Consider the following 22,984-nt stretch of genomic DNA (forward strand, 5'->3'; position numbering starts at 1 on the left):
CATATCCTCCACTCCTCAATTGGCACTATGAAATATTAGCACTCAGTTCCAAAATAGAGGTAGGTATATATCAGATCATATTCAAAATCTCTAAGTCATTTTGATGAATAAAGCAAGTTTTAAAAAATACTTCCACTAATTAACACAATATATTTCCACAGGGCTATATTAAGAAATTTGAAGGCCCTAAACAATCCTAAATTTTGAAGGTATTGCTCTACCTAATTTGGGATATATTCCTCAAATTAAGTATAAAAATTTTGTAAATCTGGGAAGGATTTTTCTAATTTTGCTTTTGGAAAGATTTAACTACATGTAATTTAATTTGCAATTAGCTATGATTTTCAGTAATGATCATTCATACTTGGGAATATGTGTGAAATGACAAAAACCTAACCACCTATTGTTTTCAAATTCAATGACTTACTAATGTTAGTGATTCATCACTTACACATATAAAGTAAGAATAGAGGAAACATACCTCAACATCATAAAGGCCATAAATGAAAGAACCATAGCTAATATCATCCTCAATGGCCAAAAACTTAGAGCTTATCCTCAGCAGTCAGGAACAAGTCAAGGATGCCTACTTTCTTGATTGTTATTTAACATAGTGCTACCCTCAGCAGTCAGACAACAGAAAAAAATAAAAGCAATCCAAATCAGCAAGAAGAAGACAAACTTTCACTATTCACAGGTGGCATGATACTCGTAGAAAACCCCAAAGACTTCACCAAAAAAATGTTAGAGCTGATATATAAATTCAGTAAAGTCACAGGATACAAAATCAACATGCAGAAATCTGTTGCATTTCTTTACACCAATAATGAAGCAGCAGAAAGAGAAATCAAGGAATTGATCCTATTTATAATTGCACCAAAAACTATAAGATACTTAGGAATCAACCTAACCAAAGAAGTAAAAGGTCCAGACTCTGAAGACTATAGAACCACTTATGAAAGAAATAAAAAATGACACAAAGATATGGAATAACATTCCATGTTCATGGATTAGAAGAACAAATATTGCTAAAATGTCTGTATTACCCAAAGCAATCTATACATTTAATGCAGTCCCTATCAAAATACCACTAGCATTATTCACTGAGCTAAAACAAACAATCCTAAAATTTGTATGGAACCAAAAAAGAACCTGAATAGCCAAAGAAATCTTGAGAAAGAAAGACAAAGCTGGAGGCATCACAATTCTGGACTTCAAGCTATATTACAAAGTGATTAAGATAGTGTGGTACTGGCACAAAACAGACACATAGATCAACGGAACGTAATATTAACCCAGAAATGGACCCACATCTATATGGTCAACTAATCTTTGACAAAGCAGGAAAGAATATCCAATGGGAGAAAGACAATCTCTTTGACAAATGGTCTTGAGAAAACTGTCCAGCAACATGCAGAAGAATGAAACTGGACTACTTTCTTATACCCCAAAGTAAATTTAAAGTGGATGAAAGAACTAAATGTGAGATGGGATACCATCAAAATCCTTGAGGAGAACATAGGCAGCAAACTCTTTGACATCAGCCGTAGTGACTTCTTACTAGTCATGTTGCCAGAGGCAAGAGAAACAAAAGCAAAAATGAACTTTTGGGGCTTCATTGAGATAAAAAGCTTCTGCACAGCAAAGGAAACAATTAACAAAACTAAAAGGCAACCTACAGAATGGGAAAAGATACTTGCAAATGACATATCTGATAAAGGGTTAGTATCTAAAATCTATAAAGAACTTATCAAATTCAACACCCAAAGAACAAATAATCCAGTCAAGAAATGAGCAGAAGACATGAACAGACATTTCTCCAAAGAAGATGCACAAATGGCTAACAGACACATGAAAAGATGCTCAGCATTAGTTATCATCAGGGAAATGCAAATCAAAACCACAGTGAGATACCATCTCCCACCTATCAGAATGACTAAAATTAACAACAAATGGAACAACAGATGTTGGCAAAGATGTGAAGAAAGGGAACCCCTGCACTGTTGGTGGGAATGCAAACTGATACAGCCACTCTGGAAAACAATATGGAGATTCCTCAAAAAGTTAAAAACTACCCTATGACCCTGCAATTGCACTACTATTTAACATTATTTTTCAATTATGTAGTTTTATTTTTATACTTTAGAGGCAATAAAAATTTTAGGAATTAAATCTTTTAAAGGCCCCTGAAAAGTGGTAGGCATTAGTTACTATATTCATAGTGCCCAATGGATCAAATGGCTATATGGCTATAGGTTTAAATATAGATGGAAATGCACAGAAGAAATAGAAGTTCTGGAATTATATACAATGAACTAACAGTTGTTAGTTCTAGGAAGAGAATTATGATTGGAAGTGGAGGGTTGAGGAACACTAGCCTAATTCATAATGCCTACATTTTACAGAGAATATATTCCTATATTATTTTGAAAATACAACTTGAAAAGGGACTTACTATGTTTTTAAATAAGTAAGGAGAAGACTAGAGTAAGAGATGTCATAGGCACTAAGGATTTTCAAGTAGATGTGGGTATTTTTTAATGATGGAAATATTTTTAGACCTATTTTTACCAGGCTGTAGCATATTTGGGTAGATGAATTAGGGTTAATTTTTTACAAAATACGTAAAAGTCTCCAGGATAATTGTCCGAGAACTTTATTATAGTATCTGACTATATCAGGAACTCTTAGAATGGATAATTCAATACATAACTTTTTTTAAAAAAAGATTTTTTTATTTATTAATGAGAAGCACAGAGAAAGAGAGAGAGAGAGAGAGGCAGAGACACAGGCAGAGGGAGAAGCAAGCTCCACCTAGGGAACCTGACATGGGACTCCATCCCGGGCCTCCAGGATCACGCCCTGGGCTGAAGGTGGCGCTAAACCCCTGAGCCACCCGGGCTGCCCAATACATTGTTAATGTATGATTTTGTAGCTTCTAGATACATATAATGAAATACATATAATGATTTTACCAGAGGTAAAAATAAGTGGACTATGTTCCATTAATGTTGTTACTTTCTAGTAGTTTGGTTTCACCTCAGCATTTATTCTAAGACCTGGATCAGTTGCAAATGTTTTTCTAAGAACACTAAACCAAAGGGTAGATTATCACAAAAGAAGATGGAAAATCCTCATTCCTTTAACATACATTTTAATGATTACTTTTGCTGATATTTGCAAGCAAACATGGGGTATTTAAATATAAGTATAAAAAGTGCATATTTAGTTTTTTTCTTTCAGTACTTTATTTTGTTTTAAAATTTTTTAAAGATTTCATTTATTTGAGACAGAACAGAGTAAGAGAGAGAAAGCAAGCATGAGTGAGGGCAGGGGGTAGGGGCAAAGAGAGAAGAAGCAAGCTGCCTGCTAAGCAGGAAGCGTGACCCAGGGCTCAATCCCAGGACTCTGGGTTCATGACATGAACCAAAAGAAGACACTTAACCGACTGAGCCTCCCAGATGCGCCTAAGTTTTTTTTAGAGAGAGATAGCATAAACAGGGAGAAGGTTGGGGGAGAGGGAGAATCCCAAGCCAACTCTGCTGAGCATGGAGCCCGACATGAGGCTGGATCCCACGGCCCTGAACTGATGACCTGAGCTGATACCAAATGGGTTTAACAGACTGAGCCATCCAGGTACATTTTTATAATTGAAGTTTATTTGGTATAAATTATATTACTTTCAGGTGTACAACATAGTGATTTGACAACTCTATACATTACACAATAATCACCATGATAAGTGTAGTTATCATCTGTTATCATATGATGTTATTATAATATTATTGATTATATTCCCTATGCTGTACTTTTCATCCCCATGACTGATTTATTTTATAACTGGAAATGTGTACCTCCTAATCTCCTTATCTCTTTTGCCAGTTCTCCAACCCCCACCCCTCTGGCAGCTACCAGTTTGTTTTCTATATTTATGGGTCTATTTCTGTTTCTGTTTGCTTTGTTCTGTTGTTTGGATTCCACATTTAAGTTATATGGTATTTATTTGTCTTTCTCTGTCTGAGAATTATTTTCCTTACCATGATATCCATCCTCTAGGTCCATCCATTTGTTGCAAATGGCAAGATTTCATTCCTTCTTATGACTAATATTTCATTGTATGCATTTACCACATCTTCTTTATTCATTTATCTATCACTGAACACTTTATATTGCTTCCATATCTTGACTAGTATAAGTAATGCTGTAATAAACATAAGAGTGAATTAGTATTTTAATTTTCTTTGGGTAAATACCCAGCAATGGAAATACTGGATTGTATGGTATTTTTAGTTTTAGTTTTTTGAGGAAACTCCATACTGTTTTTCACAATGGCTGCACCAATTTATATACCCACCAGCAATGCACGATGGTTCCCTTTTCTCTAAATCTTTGTCAAGACGTGTTATTTCTTGCCTTTTTTATTTTAACCATGCTGGCTGGTATGAGGTGATATCTCATTGTGGTTCTGATTTGCATTTCTCTGATGATTAGTGATGTTGAGCATCTTTTTATGTCTGTTGGCCATTTGTATCTCTTCTTTGAAAAAAATATCTAGTCAGATTCTCTGCCCATTTTAGATTATTTGGCTTTTTTGGTGTTGAACTATATGAGTTCTTTATATATTTTAGAAATTATTCCCTTATCAGATATGTTATTTGCAAATATCTCTCATTCAGTAGTTGCCTTTTTTTGTTGTTGATGGCTTCCTTCACTATGCAAAAGCCTTTTAGTTTGATGTAGTGCCAATAATTAATTCTGCTTTTGTTTTTCTTGCCTGAGGAAATGTATTCAGAAATATGTTGCTGACAGCAATGTCTAAAAGATTTCTAAAAAAATAATAATAAAATAAAAAAATAAAATAAAAAAATAAAAGATTTCTACCTATGTTTTTCTCTTAGCAGTTTTATGGTTTCAGGTCTTACATTTAGGTATTTAATCCATTTTAAATTTATTTTTGTGTATGTATAAGAAAGTGATCCAGTTTCATTCTTTTGCATGTTTTCCCAACACTATTGAAAATACTGTCCTTTCCCCATTGTACATTCTTGACCCTTTTACTATACATTAATGCACCATATGCACATGGGTTTACTTCTAGTCTCTCTCTTTTGTTCTATCCATCTATATATCTTTTTTTATGCCAATTCCATGCTGTTTTGATTACATAACTTTGTTGTATATCTTGAAATCTGGGATGGTGATACCTCCAGCTTTGTTCTTTTTCAAGATGGCTTTGGATATTTGGGGTCTTAAGTGGTTCCATACAAATTTTAGGATTATTTGTTCTAGTTTTCTGAAAAATGCTTTTAGCATTTTGACAGGGATTACATTGAATCTATAGATTGCTTTGGGTAGTATAGATGCTGTAACAATATGAATTCTTCTAATCCATGAGAATAGTATATCTTTCAATTTATGTGTTTTGTCTTCAGTTTCTCTCATCTTGGTCTTCAGAGTGTGGGCCTTTCACCTCCTTGGTTAAATTTATTCCTAGGTATTTTATTCTTTTTGATATAATTATAAATGGGATTGCTTTCTTAATTTCTTTTTCTGCTAGGAAGTGTGTTTTAATGCATCCAAAAGCTTTCTGTTTTTACCCATTCAGACAAGACAGTATTATTTTAAATGTCATAGATTTTATATAGTCTAACCCAATAAAAAGTATTTTTCTAATATTCTGGCTACTACATGAATTTTTCCTACATTAACTAATTTTTAAAAAGTAATTTTGTCCACAAATTTCCTTTGGGTTTGGGCATTATTTTCAAATCCAAAATCTGAAATGACCATGATGAACACAAAGATAATTTTCTGTTTCATTTTTTAGTGTGAGGGAAATTATTTATTATTTTTTTATTTCCAAGATAAAGTCTAGAGAAGATGTCAATTGATTCCCTCCTTCTGGCAATATTTGAGAACTGGTAAAAGTATCATCCTAAAAACATGAGGTAGCAAGCAATGTTAAAAAAAAAATGTTGGAAAATATTAAAGCCTAATTTTCCAAACAGACATATTATGAAAGAAGGACTTGGAGCATTTAATACAAGGACAAGATACAAGAACAAAGAAATACATCAAACCAATGAGAACAAGATCATCAAAATGCCATAATATTTTTTTAAAAATACCATAATATTCAAAAAGTAGCAAGCAGTAAGAAATTAGAGCATTGCTAAAAAAAAAAAAAAAAAGACAGGAGTGAGAACAGTGAATGTAAAATGGAGCTGTGAAGAGGAAAATTGAAGAAATTAAGAAAATTAACAAATTGCAAATTGCAGTTTTTAGTAGATTGTGACACTTGGATAAGGAAAAGTAATGTCAAAAAAAGCTTGTTTTAAAATTCTAATTGTATTAATTCTATAACATGAACCAGATGCTATGCAAAACCATTCAGTTCAACTGATCAAATGGAAAATTACCTTCTTTCCAACAGGAAGCCGTGGTCATCCAATTTAAGAACTTCATTCTATTTTTGGCTTTGTGTCAATATTTGAGGTAATGTAGAAAAAAAACAGATCTAATGTAAGATAAATTCTGAGCCATTCCAGGTGGGTGTTTTAGGCCTGGGTTTAGCCAAAAGTATCTTGACATTGCTGTACTTTGGTTTTTGGTTTGGCAGGGCCAGGTATTTTGTGACCTCAGATCTGTTTCTCTGAACCTTAATGTTCATGCCATTCCAATTTCCTTACTTCATTTTAGACCAACTGAAATGGCTATCCTTTATTTTGAGTAGGCCTAACTCATTTTTAAATGTCCTGGAGAGAGACATAAAACTGAACCCAAACATCAAAGTCATATGCAAGGCCACCCAGACCCATAAGGAGTCTGACAGGCCTGTGCCCCGCTTGGCAACTGATGCATGTTCCAGGCATTACGCCTTCAAAATCCCAGAAAGCAGTAAACTTGCTCTGTATTTTCTAATTTGTAGTATGGAGGGGAAGATGAATTTTGGAGGAAATAAAAATGTTTTCCAGCTCCTGACATGAATATGCTGATGAAGTCCCAACCTCAGCATCTGGCATTTGGAGGTCAAGGAAATTAGTCCACATCTGGGAAGACTTGGGACATGGCCTAATACCTGGGGATTAAGCATGCTCAGTAAATACTCTCAGAAAGGGATTCAGCACAACCCAAAACTTATTACCTTCTGTCTCTCCAACACCAAATCTAAGAGAGCATTTAAAAATGATTCTCAACATTGCGGATTCTGCTGAATAAGATGGCTATTCAATTTGTTTTAACTTACGGAAGTTCCATTATGTCAAAAAATATTCTTCCTATGATACCAAGGTTATAAAAAATTAAGGTGACCAGCTGATTTTTTTTAAATCCATCCTAAATCTTGGACTATATTCAAAGGTTTAATTTTTTTTTTCTGTGTTCACCCAAATTAACTTGACCAGAGGCATCAGCCATGTGTGGAAGTTTTGTTTGTTCTACCTCCTTTACAGACTTCTCATTTAAATCACCAAAATAGGCCAACATTCTGTTTCCCTTTTCATAGGGATAAATAAAACAAACATACTCTCAGTGCTTGTGCATCATTGTTCCAATTTTATATTGCTGAATTTACTCAGATGGTCTTTCTGAGCATAGCATTTGTCAGCCCTTTCTGATAGGAAGAAATAGCCCTCAAGCCTTTCTCCTGTCCAGTGGTTTGTTTGGCATCTATCCTACTCTGGTGTCCATTCACCTTAGATTTTCCAGAAGAGTCTCAGCTTTATTTTTTTTTAAGATTTTATTTATTTATTCATGAGAGACACAGAGAGAAGAGAGGCAGAGACATGGGCAGAGGGAGAAGCAGGCTCCATGCAGGGAGCCCTATGTGGGACTCGATCCCAGGTCTCCAGGATCACACCTTGAGCCTAAGGCTGCACCAAACCACTGAGCCACCCAGGCTACCCGAGTCTCAGTTTTAAATATTGTGTTCTTCTGTTGTCATAAGACATTGAAAGTGAAGGGTCACCCCAGTATACTTCCTGAACCAAAATATCCACATGTGAGTTATGGCAATGTTTGGTACAGGTACTACTTTCTCAGTGTCTTCATGGTTAGGTTATCCTACAGTGATCTAGGTTCTGACATCCCAGGACACCAGGCTTTTTTCTTGGTAAAAGGCTGTGGGCCGGATACTGCAGCAGTACAGAGCCCTGGGATGGACCGGCAGCACAGGAGCAGCTCTTCTGCGTGAGCGGGACATGCAGTATGTCCAGAGGATGAAATCGAAGTGGATGCTGAAGATGGAAATGAAGAACAATGCCACCAATCAGGTGCACTTCAGGCCCAAGTGAGGTTCTGAGCGTCTCTGAGGATTGAGTGGTATGTGTCCTGCACAAGTGTCCTTCTTGAGGCCCGGACACAGCCGGATTAGAAGACAGGCCCTTTTTGCTGCTACTTGTCTTTGTTCTTTGTGTTCTTACCTAAGAATAAAAGTCAGAATCCTGTCGGCAAAAGAAAAAAGAAAGAAAGAAATTATTGTATTGTATTATTGTAGGCCAATAATTTCTGCAGTAGATCCTATTAGCAGAAAGAATTCCATCATACTTACAGCCAATCACAAACATTCTCAGAGTGAATAGGATTCTAAAATATCTCATTGCTGTTTCCAAACTAAGCAGAAGCTTTCTCATATGGACCTCCAGAAGTCCCTTCTTTTTTAATATCCTTTCTTCCTTCCTTTCCTACCATCTGTCCATCTTTAAGATCTTGTTTGTCACTCACCCTGTGTATGAGCTCTGGGAAACCCATTCTTGGTTTTATCCAAAGAGAAGATGGTGAGCTCTCACTTTCTTCAGAGCAGAGCCCTTTCAAAGCCAACTTACCTCATGTATGACACAGATGTGTTATTTTGCTAGAAAAATCCCTCCTGGGCAGAGGCAAAGATGCACTGGAATAGAGGTGATGAGAAGTCCATTTTATCATAGAAGAATAACAAGAATTTAGGAAGAAGAAAATATTTGCATAGAAGACTCCACAGATAATAGATTTTAAAATCATTGAAATGATTGAAATTGGCACACTGCCTATCAAGATAATAGTAGCTAATACCACTGAGTATGTTTTTTAATAATAAATACTGAGCTAAGTGCTTTGTTTGGATTGTATTATTTAATACTCAAAACCATTCTAAGTAGTAAGTGCTATTTTTGTTATAATTTTGTAGATGGGGAAACAGATTAGGAAAATTAAATTGCTTATAATTAGACCATCCTGACTTTTAGTTCAGAAGATGATGTGCACTGTCCACATTATAGTTACTGGAGTATAAAAGTCAATCCTAGATTAAATTAAAAGGACTTGGAGGTGAAAAGGTTTTGTACCCACCCACCACTCCACTACACATACTTACATAGAGCTTAGAACAATGACCTACACACATTAAGAACTAACAAATGTTTGTGAAGTGCATGAAGGCACAGCAGGATTTGCATAGGTTAATGAAGGCATATACCACATTTTTGGAGTTATAGTCAAGTGTTTACTCTTTAAGGTTACACATATAGAAATAAGAAGTGAAATATAGCAATGACAGGGAACATATTTAAAAAGAGAAATGAAAGACCTTAACCAGAAATAAAAACAAGATAAATATCACCCTGGACCAAAAATGGAATAGAGATGGAAAATGGTGAGCTGGCTGAACCTAAAAGCCCTCTAGGTTCTGGGTCTGGACGCAAGCAGTGGCTTCCAGGAGGCAGGTTTTGTGGGGTCAAGGGCACTAGAAATTCCCCATCACACATGGGGCTAGAGCCAGGCTCATAAGCATGAAAGCAGGGGCTTAGGTAGGCCTCTCTTAATCACAAAAAGAGACTATAGAACAAAAGAAAATAACATGGCAAACGTGGTCTTCCTGGATCTCTGGTCTTTAGAGAGCTGAGGATCTGAGAAAGCAGCATGTCAGTTCATCAAAATATGAGATAGTAAGCCAGGTTGCCTGCTGGCTCTGCAAAGGGATCTACTATCTCCAATATCTTAGAGTAACAGGCATCCAAAACTGTTCTTACTCTTCTTAACTTAGGGGCTGAGAGGGCCAGGAGAAGGTACTTGAAAATCTGCTATCCTGAGAACCAGAGACAAAAATACTGTAAAATCTAATATTTAAAAAGCCAACAAAGTCAACAATGAAAACATTTTTATAGAATATTTTATAGACTACTTTTGGCAAAACATTTAAATAAGTATGCTAAATATGTTCAAAAAGAAAATGAGGCATTGCTTCTTTTAATAAAAAAAGAAAAACTCCATAAAATAAAAACAAGGAAAAATAAAATAGGTACAATAGCAAAGAAAAAGAACCAACCATAAACTTGGAAAGGCAACATGTGATATCAGAATGAAAATAGGATAAATTCCAGAAAGGACAGAGTTGAAGAAAGACTAGTCATTTGGACAATAGTAGATAGAACACAACCTGCTTTTCGGTTCACGTCACAAAGAAAATACCTACTAGGTCTTGACCTTTTCTTCCCAAAGGCAGTCGAACATCTGTGAGATGTGGCTTTGAGTCTACTTAAGCCCTTCCAGACTTAGTTTAGCAACCATCTCTGATGAGAGCTTTCCAAGAGTAAATCCATCCTGTTTCTGTGTATTAAGGATATTCAGTCACCGTGAAAGTGTATGTAGACCCACTTTGCTAGAATAAGGATCCTAAAGCAATGAGAAGAAGTGACTTGGCCCTTCTACTCACTCCCTCAAGTACATTTTGGTGACCAAAGATGGGGATGAAGCATCCCTGAGTGATTCAGTAACCACACCTCTGTGCTCTACTAGAGTCCAGAGTATAACGGGCTGAAAAGCCCTTCAACCCCGAGATAGTCTTCGGTGAAAGAACATCTATCTCTGTTGCCAGGAGTTGCAGAAGAAAGAGCTTGGGAATTAGAAAAAGTGTTGGTTACTCTGTCCAAGGAGAGAAATAATGCTAATGGGGTTTGTGTAGTCCAGGGCAAAATCAATCTCCACAAGAAGGGTTGTGTATGTGACTGTGTGGAGGTCCCATTCCTGGTTGAGTTTCTAGATGTGTGGTGAATAAGATACATCAAAAAAACCACCTCATTGAGTACTATATTCTAGAAGTATAGACCCTGGTCAAAGAGACTTGGAGGGCTCGTAGCTGAGGGTGACATACCATACCTGAGATAGTGGCTCCCCTTGAAAGGAGCCTTCTGGCAGAAGCACAGAAACTAGAAGTATGTTGTGAAACTGAGGAGCGTTGTGGGACCTGAGGCTGCAGAACAGAACATGTATGTTGAATCTTCTTTCAGTTTATTCAAACTTTTAAGAATGCTGTGAATTTGAAAGGTTGATGCTAATCATTATTGGGGATTTGAGTAAAATTAATATTCCCTGGGATTTTCAATGCAAGGGCATTTCCTACACAAAGCTGCATAAACAGCAGTGGCATCCTGAGAGTCCATTACAGAGTTTGACTCATTTTATTTGGAGCATCCTCTTAATGGTGGTTGCACTGAGGAGTTTTGCTTATACCTTGATCTTATATAGTCTCAAGCTGAGCACTACATCTTTCTGGCCCCGGGCAATGCCATACTAGATCCAAAGTGCCCATGCTGGCCTCTGGAGGTGTCTTTCCTATCCCTGCCCACATCTGGTCTGCTCACTCATGTCCTCAGGTCAAGCTTTCCTTCTGCCCTTTAGCAACTCTTACCTTCAGAAGATTCTTCCTCCCCTCATAACTATCTTGGGTAACAACTTCTTTTCATGTTTTCCTGTCTCATTATTTATTTTAATAGTTTTGTTTCCCTAGAAACACAGAGCTGGAAGAAACTGTAGGCATTACCCAGTTCAGCACCCACATCTTACAGATGAGAAAACTGAGGCTCAGGGAGTATAAGGGGTGTGTGTGTGAGAGAACCATGGGATCTGGCTCTTCTCAGAGACCTGGCTTTGTTTCTGGGACTTTACGTCAATAGGGTTTCTCAGGATGGCAGACTCTTCCTGCAGCCCTTGAGAACACCCCAGAAGTCCAGCAGTGCAGGTCATTCTGAAAGTATCTGCTGTCTTGGGAATAGGCTGAGTCTGTCTCTGATCTTTTTGGACTCTTTACATAGTCTGACCCAGTGTGCTCCTTACCCAGCTTCCTGACAGTCCTGATGTCATCCAGAATGTTCTCTCTCAGCCTGACCTGATTCTCCATCTCATTGCTTCTGCCTAATATCAATCTTCTTGCCAAGGAATTTGCCTACTCGTCCAGCAGCAGGTTGCATCATTCTGCTCCTCCTAAGTGTTTTTTGATGCCACTTGATGACCATGAGCAAGGATCAGTCGTTAGTTGGGATCAGCTCAGCCCCCAGCTCCACAGAGATTGAGACATGACCCATCTGCACCTGCATGCTGTGCCTGCCAAGACAATGTGCTGGGGAAGATGTTTACAGATTTTAAGGCTGATGAGGATGGGGCTCCCAGAGAGTTCTTGCTGGACATCTGTGACCCAGGGCTTCTCTTTAAGGAGAATAAAGTGAGGCAAACTTAAATGGGCTTAGAACCATAGAATGTTAGTCCTGAATGATAAGTAAAAGTAACCTGGATAAGAGCCCAGTGGGTATCAGATTTAAGAAGCATCCACTTTGTCTTGGGGGATTATTAAAAATTCAGATTTGGGCGCCTTACCCAGAGAGAGAATATGGTTTACTTGGTCCACAGTAGAGCCCTGGAAAGTGACTTTCTAATAAGCACATGCAGATACTACATGACTGCTCATCACTCTAATTTGGAACCCCTCAATATGCACACCTCTTTTGCTGCAAATAAGGAAAATAAGGGCCAGCACCTCTTGATCCTCCACTCAGCCGTAGCAGGCTGTCATTCCCCAGCCCTGTACAGAAGAGACCTCTAACTTTGATCTTATGCCTCTGTGTGGCCATGACTCTTCTCCTGGTTCAGTGGTAGGTGGGCTGTATTCCCAGAAGAGTACCTGGAGGAAAGAAGAAATCCATGGGTATGAAGAAGAGAATTAGAAAAGCAGTGAGGATAGCTGCAAATGCTTCCTCACTTTGCCAAAGGAATTTACTGAGCCAAAGCATCCAATCAACTCTGGAAAAAAAGCCATCAGCCACCTGCCAACCCATTAAATGTGTGGTCAGACACTCATCTAATGAAACCAACATGAATGTCTGCTGAAGCCTTTCTTTCTTCCAGCATCATCTTCTTCCTTCTCCATCCTCCTCCTCCTCTTCCTCTTCTTCCTTATTTTACCTCCCCAAGTATAATATGAAATACCAAGTTGGAGAGAGAAATTAATACGAATGTTGCATTGTGTACACTATGTCCAAGAGTTTTTAAATGTGACGTCATACAAATGCAAATATGTCAAGGTATCCCCTAATTCCCAAAGTCCCCTGGAAGTGATGCAGCAGCATAGTCCTGCCTTCTTGGCATTCCTTGCACTTCTTTTTCTCAAGGGGATGCCAATGATTGAGTGTTGCATACGCAGAGAGTGCAGAAGAGGAGGCATTAACAGTTTCCTAGCAGAAATGCTTTCTTAAAGAATGATTTTATCTCTCAATCTGAGTTCCTCTTTAAAATTAAAATAGCCATACAGCTCTTTTGCACCTAGTGTGCAATTTCAAATTGCATCCTCTTGCAGTTTTCCCCGTGCTTGCCAAGACCTGGCGGATAAGAGGATGTTTTATATGTTCAGTATAAGTTTTGTTCCACTTACACACATTAATCACCAAATGCCAAGTAGTGACAAATATATGGGACAAAACAGGCAGCATAAATAACATTTTAAGGTGCCCAGATAAGAGCAAAGTCAACATCTCCACGTACCACCTCAAATCTCTTTTGGAATTAGATGGTGGTATAAATTTGGAGCCATAAATAGGTAAGACACTTCTGTACTGTTATACTAACATCATAAAAACAAGCCACTTCTTTTCCCCTTCTGAATGTGCCTGAATTTGAACCAGAAGTCAGAACAGTTTTAGAGAAACACAAAAATGTGCTAAATAAAAGCAAATTTAAACTGGGATTTTTTTTTTTAAATTACTAAATGAAAGTCATCATCATCACACATTGCAGCTACTTTAGAGCTCCAGTCACAAATTCCTGGATAAATCATCCTCTTCATTTTGTTGAATAACATTCCACACATGGATTTACTTAAAATGTGACAGTTACAATGCTAATCATTCCTGTAATGAGATAGTGGTGGAAGCCCAGATGATAAAATATAAGGAGTAGCCCTGCATGGGTTTGGAAAAACCCCCACACATACATGCGTTAAAAGTGTTGGTTCTCAAGATGTGCTGGGCAAGTTCTGAACCCCACTGCTTTGGGAGCAAAGGTGTCTCACATGGGTCATCCCTCAGGAGAGAGTACATGACTGCTCAACAAGTGATGGTAACGATAGACACATCCATCTCTATACAAGCTGAGACACTCCCAGATACTGAGAGGACATGCCTCACAACTGGATACCTCTGGATTTTATGAAGAACTTTTGGGGGAAATGAAGTACCATTTAGCATGCTAATGTATCAGAAGTGATTTTATTCTGGTTTTATAAAAGAAATGTTATTTTACTCATAAAAATATCATATACAGTTTATTGGCACCAACCGCAAAATCATAATCTAAAGATGCATGCAGCAATATTTCAACAATCCTGGGCAAAAGGTATATAACCAAATGATTAAAAATATATTGATATCAATATATATAAAATACAATAAGTTTGCTGATGAATCAAATTCTATACCTTTCAGGTTGTAACATAAGTGCAGACAACAATTTTGCCTTTCATAGAATGCCAATACCTAAAAAGTCAGCCATAATATAAAATGTACATGAATGGATTTTTATATAGCACCTTGGACAAAATAAATATATCATGGAAAATTCAAAGAAGTGGCAAGACACAATAAAGTAATAGAAAATAATTCATAGATATAGAGTCAAAGTGCACTTTAAAAATAACTGATAGAAAGCTTTAAACTACATAATAAATTTGAAAGAATTCCAGTCTCATGTGTAGGCATGCAACAAAACCAAATTGTTCCCTGACTGTAAGTAACAACAGGAAACAAAGGGAAACATGAATTCTAATAGATACGACCTTGAACTTGTTATTGTATTGACTCTATTGGTTTTAAGTCTTAGCTTATTTTGAGGCAAATATACATCTCAAATATTAGTAAAATAACAGCAAATCTACTTCTTATCAACTGTGTGGCTTCAGGTTTGTTACTTTTTATTTAACAAACACTCACCCACTCCCACCCCACCTTCTACCCCTCCCCTGCATGCCAGGTCTCACCATAAGGAATACTACTATCACTGTGGTCCTGGTATCCACCCGCCCCTGGAGGAGCTCATTGCATATAGGAAAAACTTGTATTTGGGGGAGGTTGAGGGAATATATGTCACAGCCAACAAATCCAGGATATTTGGATAACTGTAGTAATGGCTAGTACATTGATGTCTTTTGTTATTTTAATTTTCTCTAGCAAAAAGGCAACACCTGCCAACATAGTGCATTTTTGAGTAAAATGGTTTTACTAATCCAGTATAATCAGTTGATTTATCTAGCCAAAAGGAAAAGGGGAGCGTGACTGGCTTTGTATTAGTACAGTCTTGTACCCCAAAGCAAATAAGCCCTGGCAGAAGTAAATGGATAGAGGTACAACAACTAACATTGAGACAGGAGGGGAGACCTATGCTGACAAGGAGCCCATGGTCGGGATGTAGCAGTGTATTGCACAGTGCTTACAAGCAAGAGGACCTGATAGCAGTAATTAGAAAGATTGGCTTACTTGGAACATTAATGTTCTGAGGGACAACTGTGCCAAACTCCTCAGGAATCTATTTAGCTGTCCTAGCCCTGGACCAGTGATGTGTATTGATACCAGTGACTTTCCAAAGCTGTAATAATAATACTAATAAACATATTTCAGAACCGCAAGTGTGTCTACACATCAGCCCACAGTCTACTACAGTCTGTGTTAACATCTGAGTCTGGAGCTACTAAATGAGCATCAGACAAATTGAATATAAATTGAGTAATGAATGATATTTAGATGCCCAAGGATTAATTATATTGCAATTGTATATCCAGTCAGTCTGCTCTCATAAAACAAGGAAATGCACATTCTAGAAAATTTCCCATTAAAAACAAATTATATCTAAGATTTAAAAGGTTTGAAGTCATCTGAATAAACTTGGCCATCCAGAAATTCTTAATTCCCGAAACACTCTGAATTGTAGAACACTTTAAATAGATACTATGTAGAGTGAGATTGATTTTATGTACAGTGTCTCCTTTTAAAAGTCATTTATCTTCTTTCACTTCCTATCTATATACCACAAGTGTTCATTTTGTTGCACTAACATAGTTTTCTAACTCAGCATAAATTTCCCTTTTTTTAAAATCACAAACTTGTAGTCTCCTCCCTTTTTCTCTTTTCTTTCCTTGTGGAAGATATTTACAATGCAGACAAAATGTCTACCTATTGAACGTTAGTATAAGTTACAACGTATGAGCACATTGTCTCCCTGAAAAAAAAAAGAAGAGAGTCCATGAGGTCCTATACTCTGGTTTTCTGTGGCCTTCTCAACACTAATCCTAGAATTTGAACTTGAAGAGATCATACCATACACATAGTTTAGCCTATTCTTATTTGCTGACTGAAGACAATAAAGCTGTAAAGTTATTTCCTACTAGCTCCAGTCCAGTGCTTGTCTCACTGCATAGAAATTCCCCATCCCATAAGAATTCCCCACCCCCCACTTCCTTTTCTTATTGATGGTAATGTGCCCTGAAGGTTTTTTTTCTTGTTTGGGAAGAGAGGAGTGAAGAGGGTGGTAGGAGGGGAGTCGGATGGATACTACTTGTCCAGAATATTATGAGGATGCATGAACATTGTAAATATAATAATTGTACTTTCTCAAGAGAAAAGCCCCTAAAATAAACATAAAGCATTAACAAGAATCAGATATAGTTTGCTTAACCACAATATGGTTAACATCCAATCCAGATGTGAAATATAGAATTTAGAAATATATGCCTTCAAAACTAATCTCTTTTCCTTCCTGAACATTCAGATTGGCATGCTACAGAATTTAAACCTCTTCTTCAGTATCCCCATGGCTATGATTATGAACATTTCCAGCAGTGCTGTAAATATGTAAACAAAATGCTGTGAAATAATGACTTTTTTTTCAGAAAGTACATACAATATGTCTACCATAGATTTTTCTTCAAATCCAAAAAAGATGGTTTGATATCCACAAGCTGTTCTTTTTCCTATTCTTTGAGCCATGGTGCCAGCACACTAACCTGGTCAAGCAGAATTCCAGGGCTCTGCCTCACTTGACCAAGTTTGCTTCTGGTCTCCTGGTGGCCCCTGGGAGTTCATCACCTCCTCGGGACAATACATTGCTGGCAAGAGCAGTCTCTGTACAACTTTGTATAAAGGACTTTCTCAACTTTGCACAGAGCACCCTCATTGAAACACACACTTTCTTGGGTAACAACCTTCCTGCAATCTACATATAATGTCAATCAGAGCCAACTGTAGCCAAAATCATGACCAGGCATGAGTCGCTTCCAGAATATTCTGTAACCTTTGCCCTTTGGCAACTTGGTGACCTTCAGTATTCACACTATTACAAAGGGAGTTTTGGTAAGTCCGTGAAGTTGCTTTATCTTAATGAGATTGTTCCAAATAAAAAATCAGTGGTCTAGTTCAAAGCATGCTTATGGATGAAAATGCTGAATAGCAATTTGGATGCAGAAATAAATTTTTTTTTTTAAAGATTTTATTTATTTATTCATGATAGTCACAGAGAGAGAGAGAGAGGCAGAGACACAGGCAGAGGGAGAAGCAGGCTCCATGCACCGGGAGCCCGACGTGGGATTCGATCCCGGGTCTCCAGGATCGCGCCCTGGGCCAAAGGCAGGCGCCAAACCGCTGCGCCACCCAGGGATCCCTGGATGCAGAAATAAATTGAAGAATTATTTATATCCAAGCCAAAATCCATATAGAAACACCTGAAAAAAACAAAAACAAAAACAAAAAACACGCACAAAAAAATAAACTTTGGGGCTTATGAAAAAAACTGAGGTAAAAAAAAAACACATTTGTCATGAGAAAGACAGCTTTAGTTATTTTTTAAAAGGCAGTGTGGTTGAGTTAAAATCCCATTAAGTCAGTGAACTATTACTTTCTGAGTTCAAAAAGTGACGCTTTTATTTTCTTCATTGTCCTTGAATTTAGTGGTTTTAAACTGGAGATCTGTCATTTATTTTTTTTAACACTTAATCCACTTTATTTTTCCAAATCTTTGCCTCTCTTCCTCAACCCATCTACATGTATTTAATTTTCTCCCTTTTCCAAAAGCCTAAGAAAAGAGGAGAGAAAGAAAAGATTTTCCAATTAGAAGCTTAAGTGAAATGTTGATAACAGTTTTCATCAAGCTTTTGCAGCCACAACTATAACAAATTGAGTGTTTTCAGATACTCTAAACAGCTCTGATACTCTGAGAAGGAAATGTGCTGATTAACGTATAAGTCATTGAACTGGGTTAGGTGCTAAATGAGAACTAGGAGAAGAGGTGAACCAGTTATCAAATGTTCCAGGAGCATTGCCATGTTAAGGCTCTGATGTTGGGACTCCTGCACCTGTCCTTCTTCTGACCTGCCCACCAGCCCTCTCTTAACTACTCATCGCCTGAAAAAGCCCCTCCCCATTTTTTTCACAAATATGTATTGAGCAACTATTATATGGTTGATACTATTCTAGGTCGCTACCTTCATGGAATGTACATTCTAATTGGGAGAGGAAGAGAGAGACAATAACATCAAATTATCCCAAGAGTTAAGTGATACAAATATATATATATATATATATATATTATGAAAGATGGAGAATGACTTCAATGGGTATCAAAAGGAGCACTCGGAGAAGACTCCTAAGACCATTTACTATTACATGTCAGCTGCCTTCTGAGATGCTACAACTCAGAAACTAGGTCTTCATGTCTATCTGAAGAGATGAAACTTTTTTTAAAAGAATAGTCAAATATAGAATAATATGCAAGTATTTACCCTTGGTAAACACTAAAAGAACATAAGGAAGCTGAGAAATAACTATTCTAGACAGAACTATTTGGTGAAGTTTTGTAAATGGCCTCCATTCTTAAAATATAACATCCTTGATTCTGCCTCTTTTTGCCCTAAGAGCCAAGAAGTTTCCTGCAAATGTACCAGGAGAAGTGAAAAAAAAGTGAAAAAAAAAAAAGAAAAACCTTTGGGGCTTATGAAAAAACTGAGGTTAAAAAAAACAACAACACACTTGTCATGAGAAAGACAGCTTTAGTTGTTTTTTAAAAGGCAGTGTGGTTGTATAAAATATCAGTGTTTATTTTATTTTTTCACAAAATCTCTAGGAAATGCTGCCATCGCCTTCTGCCTGAAGAGATATGGTGCCCTGTGAAGGAATGAAATGAGGTATAGTTCAAGGGAGATGAGTGGCAGCATGGCCATCAGAGACATGGTGAGATCTAGTCCTAGCCTTTATGGTGGCCAGATGGCCTGAGCCTTCCCCTTAGCCTTCCCCAAACTTGAGAAAAATACAATTCTCCAAGAGGAGAAAGTTGTTTCCTTTGGTTATTGAATTTTGACAATAGAAATGTGTTTCTAATTTGTTTCAACTATACTGTGTCTCCAATCTTACACTTGACATTAATTTTTCTAATCTTTTTTTTTTTTTTATCCTAAGCAGCTCAGAAAGGGAAACATGGTAGTAATCATACAAGCTTAATGTGCTGATCCCAGTCTTTATGGCATTTCCTTTCTAAAAGTCTAAAATCTGGGCAGAGTCAGGAAACGGTGGTTTAGGAGATACTCAGTGACCAAGTATGCACACCCACCATGCTCCTTCCCTTGGTACAGTGCATTTCAAAGACACTCCCAACCCTTGACTAAGGACAGAGTTGCTAACTAAGAGATGTTTCTCATTCTTAGTTTCATCATTTGTGTTGATGATGTAGCTTTTAACAACAACAACAAAAAGAATAGGCAAGGTTAAACTTCTATCTGAACCTTTCTCCTTAAATAGTTTTTTTTTGTTTGTTTATTTTTAAGGTAATTGTTTTGATCCCTAATTTTCATTTTGTTTCCTGAGAACCTTAACCATTTTTTTCTTTAACTGAAGAATCTTAAAAATAAATGCACAGTACTTTAAAGGAAAAGTTTACACAAAATACTATAATTATCAGTTTGTAGGATGACCCTATATTAAAAGTTTACCCTTTTTAATGGTGGTGGAAACCATTTTTAAAATTGAATCTTACGTAAAGTGCCAACATATAAAGTCAATAAGATTTGGTTGTTCTTATTAAAATGGGGGGTAGAAAGACCAAAATGTCCTCTTTTTTCACATATGCACACCACACATATTAAGAAACACTACATACCATGCCCTGAGGAGGTCCTAATGTGTGTCCCCAGAATGGAAGGCTCTGAGGGACACAATCTTAGAGTCAGTTTTTGGTGGATCTCACTCCTTCTAGCCTCACAATACCAAATTTTATAGGTGGCCGTATTGGTTATGCTGAATGTGTGTCCAGCATTTGGTCTTTGCTTATTCATCTCCAAACACTACCCAGGAAATTTAAAAGGCACCACATTTAACTCATTTTTTTATTTCTCCTTTTACAACCATTTATGAAAATAGAAATAGGTAAGCTATTGTAATAAAGTTGCTTTGAAAAGAGCCTAGAAATTTTACCTGGATCTGCTCTTGGTCTTAATTTTTTTTGTTTTTTGTTACTGTGTTAAATATACACCAAACTCCTTCTATAGGCAAGGCAGTTAATTGTCTAAACCAACCAGATTAAAGCAGCATGGTTAAATGGAAAGGACATAGGCTTTGTAGTTATCCCAGTTCAACCAGTTAGTGTGTTGTCCCACTGTGCCTCAGTTTCTTCATCTGTAAATCAGGGATAATGCCTAACTTGCAATGTGATTGTGCAGAGTGAGGCTCAATGGGATAATGCATATGAACTGCCTATCCTGGCACTTGGCCCAGAACACCAAATTTCTCTTGAAGTGGAAAATAGAAGAGGGAGGGGTGTGGCTAGTAAGTTTTCTGTGGCTTAACCAGAGTGCAGGGTAAAAGCCTGACATCTAGTGGTCAGAGTGACAGTTGCACCTCATCTTGTAGGGTTGAGTCTCAGAAGTTCTCAACTTGGATCTGCATCAGAATATCAGAATAACCTGGAGGACCATGCCCCTCTCAAGAAGATCCTGATATTGCAGGTCCAAGCCAAGACCCAGGAGAACTAGCTGTAAGAGCTCCCCAAAATGGGAATGATTTTTATGCCACCCTCTAGTCACAGTTTGAGGTGCTTCAGAGAAGAGAGGCTGGTAGGTTAGAAAGGTCTTTAAACTTTTCATAAAAAGAGATCTTGTGCCTGCAGAAATGCAAAGGCAAGAAAGTACTGCATGAAAGAGTGGATTTTCAGTTGTTCAAAGTCAAGCAAACCTAAACAAAACTAAGAATGATCTCATAGATGATAGCAGTAACCATAGCTCCTGCCATATATCGAGTAGGCAAACCTACCAAAAAGCAGTACACCTAACATCTCATTACAATTTATTGAGAAACACAGAAAGTCAATGATAGCATTTCTACACATGCTAAGGGCCATGGTGGCCCTTAAGACTGTAACTTGGGTAATACTGATTCAGGATGTTCTTCTACAGATCTCATGGGCTACTGGGGAGATGAACAAGTAATCCGGCTCTTAAATGGCATCTTAAGAGTGTTAATACACAGAAAGGAAAGCAAGGTATGGAAGTATATAAAAAGTCATCTATCTATATTAGTTTTCTATTGCTGCTGCGACAAGTTACCACAACCTTAGTGGCTTACAACAACAAAATGTTTTCATCTTACAATTCTGGGGTTTAGACATCCAAAACTAGTCTTATGGGGCTAAATCATGGTGTCTGTGGAGCTGTGATCCTTTGGAGACAATCTACTTCCTTGCCTTTCCCAGTTTCTAGGAGTTCCTTGTGTTTTCTGGCTCATGGCTTCACCACTTTGACCTTGACTTCCATTGTTACCTCTTCTTCTCTGATTCTGGCTCTTCTGATTCCCTCTTATAAGGACCCTTGTGATTACATTGGACCCATCCGAGTAATCCAACATCATGTCCCCACCCTAGTCTCCTTAACTTAATCACATCTTGCAAAGTTCCTTTTGCTATGCAAGGTATTATATTCACAGGTTTTGGCATTAATACATGGACATCTTTGGGGAGTCATTATCCTGCCTACCACATTATTCCACCCAGACTTGGGGAATCAGTGAGAAGGCCTTCCTAGAAGAAGAGATATCTGAACTGAAACTTAAATGATAAAATATTATATTTCCAGAAAGAAAAAAATGGTGAGACATGTGAAGAAGTTGATCAGTCATAGAGTAAGATTTCCCAGGGAGGAAACATGTGAGAAGACCCAGAGGTGAAAGGAAGTATGCTTGTGGAACTAAAGATAGTGCTTTAGGGCTGTGTGGTAGGTGGGAGAGGGAGGAGATGAAAAGGCTCTAAAAATAATCAGAGGCCAGAATATGGAGAATAATGTCAAAAGTGCATTACGGACTTTGGAATTTATCCTATGTGTATCAGGGAGTTTAAAAAAACATTAGTTGGAAATATTTCACTCTGGTGTGAAGTGAAGCTGGGAAAAGGTATGGTTGGAGGCTGACATACATAGAAATCTAGAGGAGAGATGATATAGCTGCCTAATTTGAGGGTTCAGTGGCTAATGACCCTGGTCCATGCTACAAGGCTCCTTCACCTACCATCTATACAGTAGGTGCAAAATGCTTAACCTCTTTATACCTCATTTTCCTTATCTGTAAAAATGAGAATAACACTAGAGCTCACTGGAGCTTACCCAGTTGCATTGCTCTGAGGAATAAATGCAGAAATACATATAAAGCACTTAGTACAGAACCTG

The 22,984-nt window shown here is 37.4% G+C and overlaps 1 long non-coding RNA gene across 6 annotated transcripts in view; it reads left to right on the forward strand.

The window, feature by feature from the left end:
• LOC144295735 (uncharacterized) overlaps positions 1-22,984 on the forward strand; it is a 240,340-nt gene that overhangs the window by 213,122 nt on the left and 4,234 nt on the right. For 3 of the 6 annotated variants that reach the window (XR_013362825.1, XR_013362826.1, XR_013362824.1), the window contains 2 exons: positions 19,405-19,511; positions 21,725-21,810. This is a non-coding gene — a long non-coding RNA (uncharacterized LOC144295735). Of the gene's footprint in view, positions 1-19,404; positions 19,512-21,182; positions 21,307-21,724; positions 21,811-22,984 lie in introns of all 6 variants that reach the window. The other 3 variants (XR_013362827.1, XR_013362828.1, XR_013362829.1) reach the window with 3 other exon arrangements.

The sequence above is a fragment of the Canis aureus genome, chromosome 24 (assembly GCF_053574225.1).
Source record: "Canis aureus isolate CA01 chromosome 24, VMU_Caureus_v.1.0, whole genome shotgun sequence".
NCBI classification, from domain to species: Eukaryota; Metazoa; Chordata; class Mammalia; order Carnivora; family Canidae; genus Canis; species Canis aureus.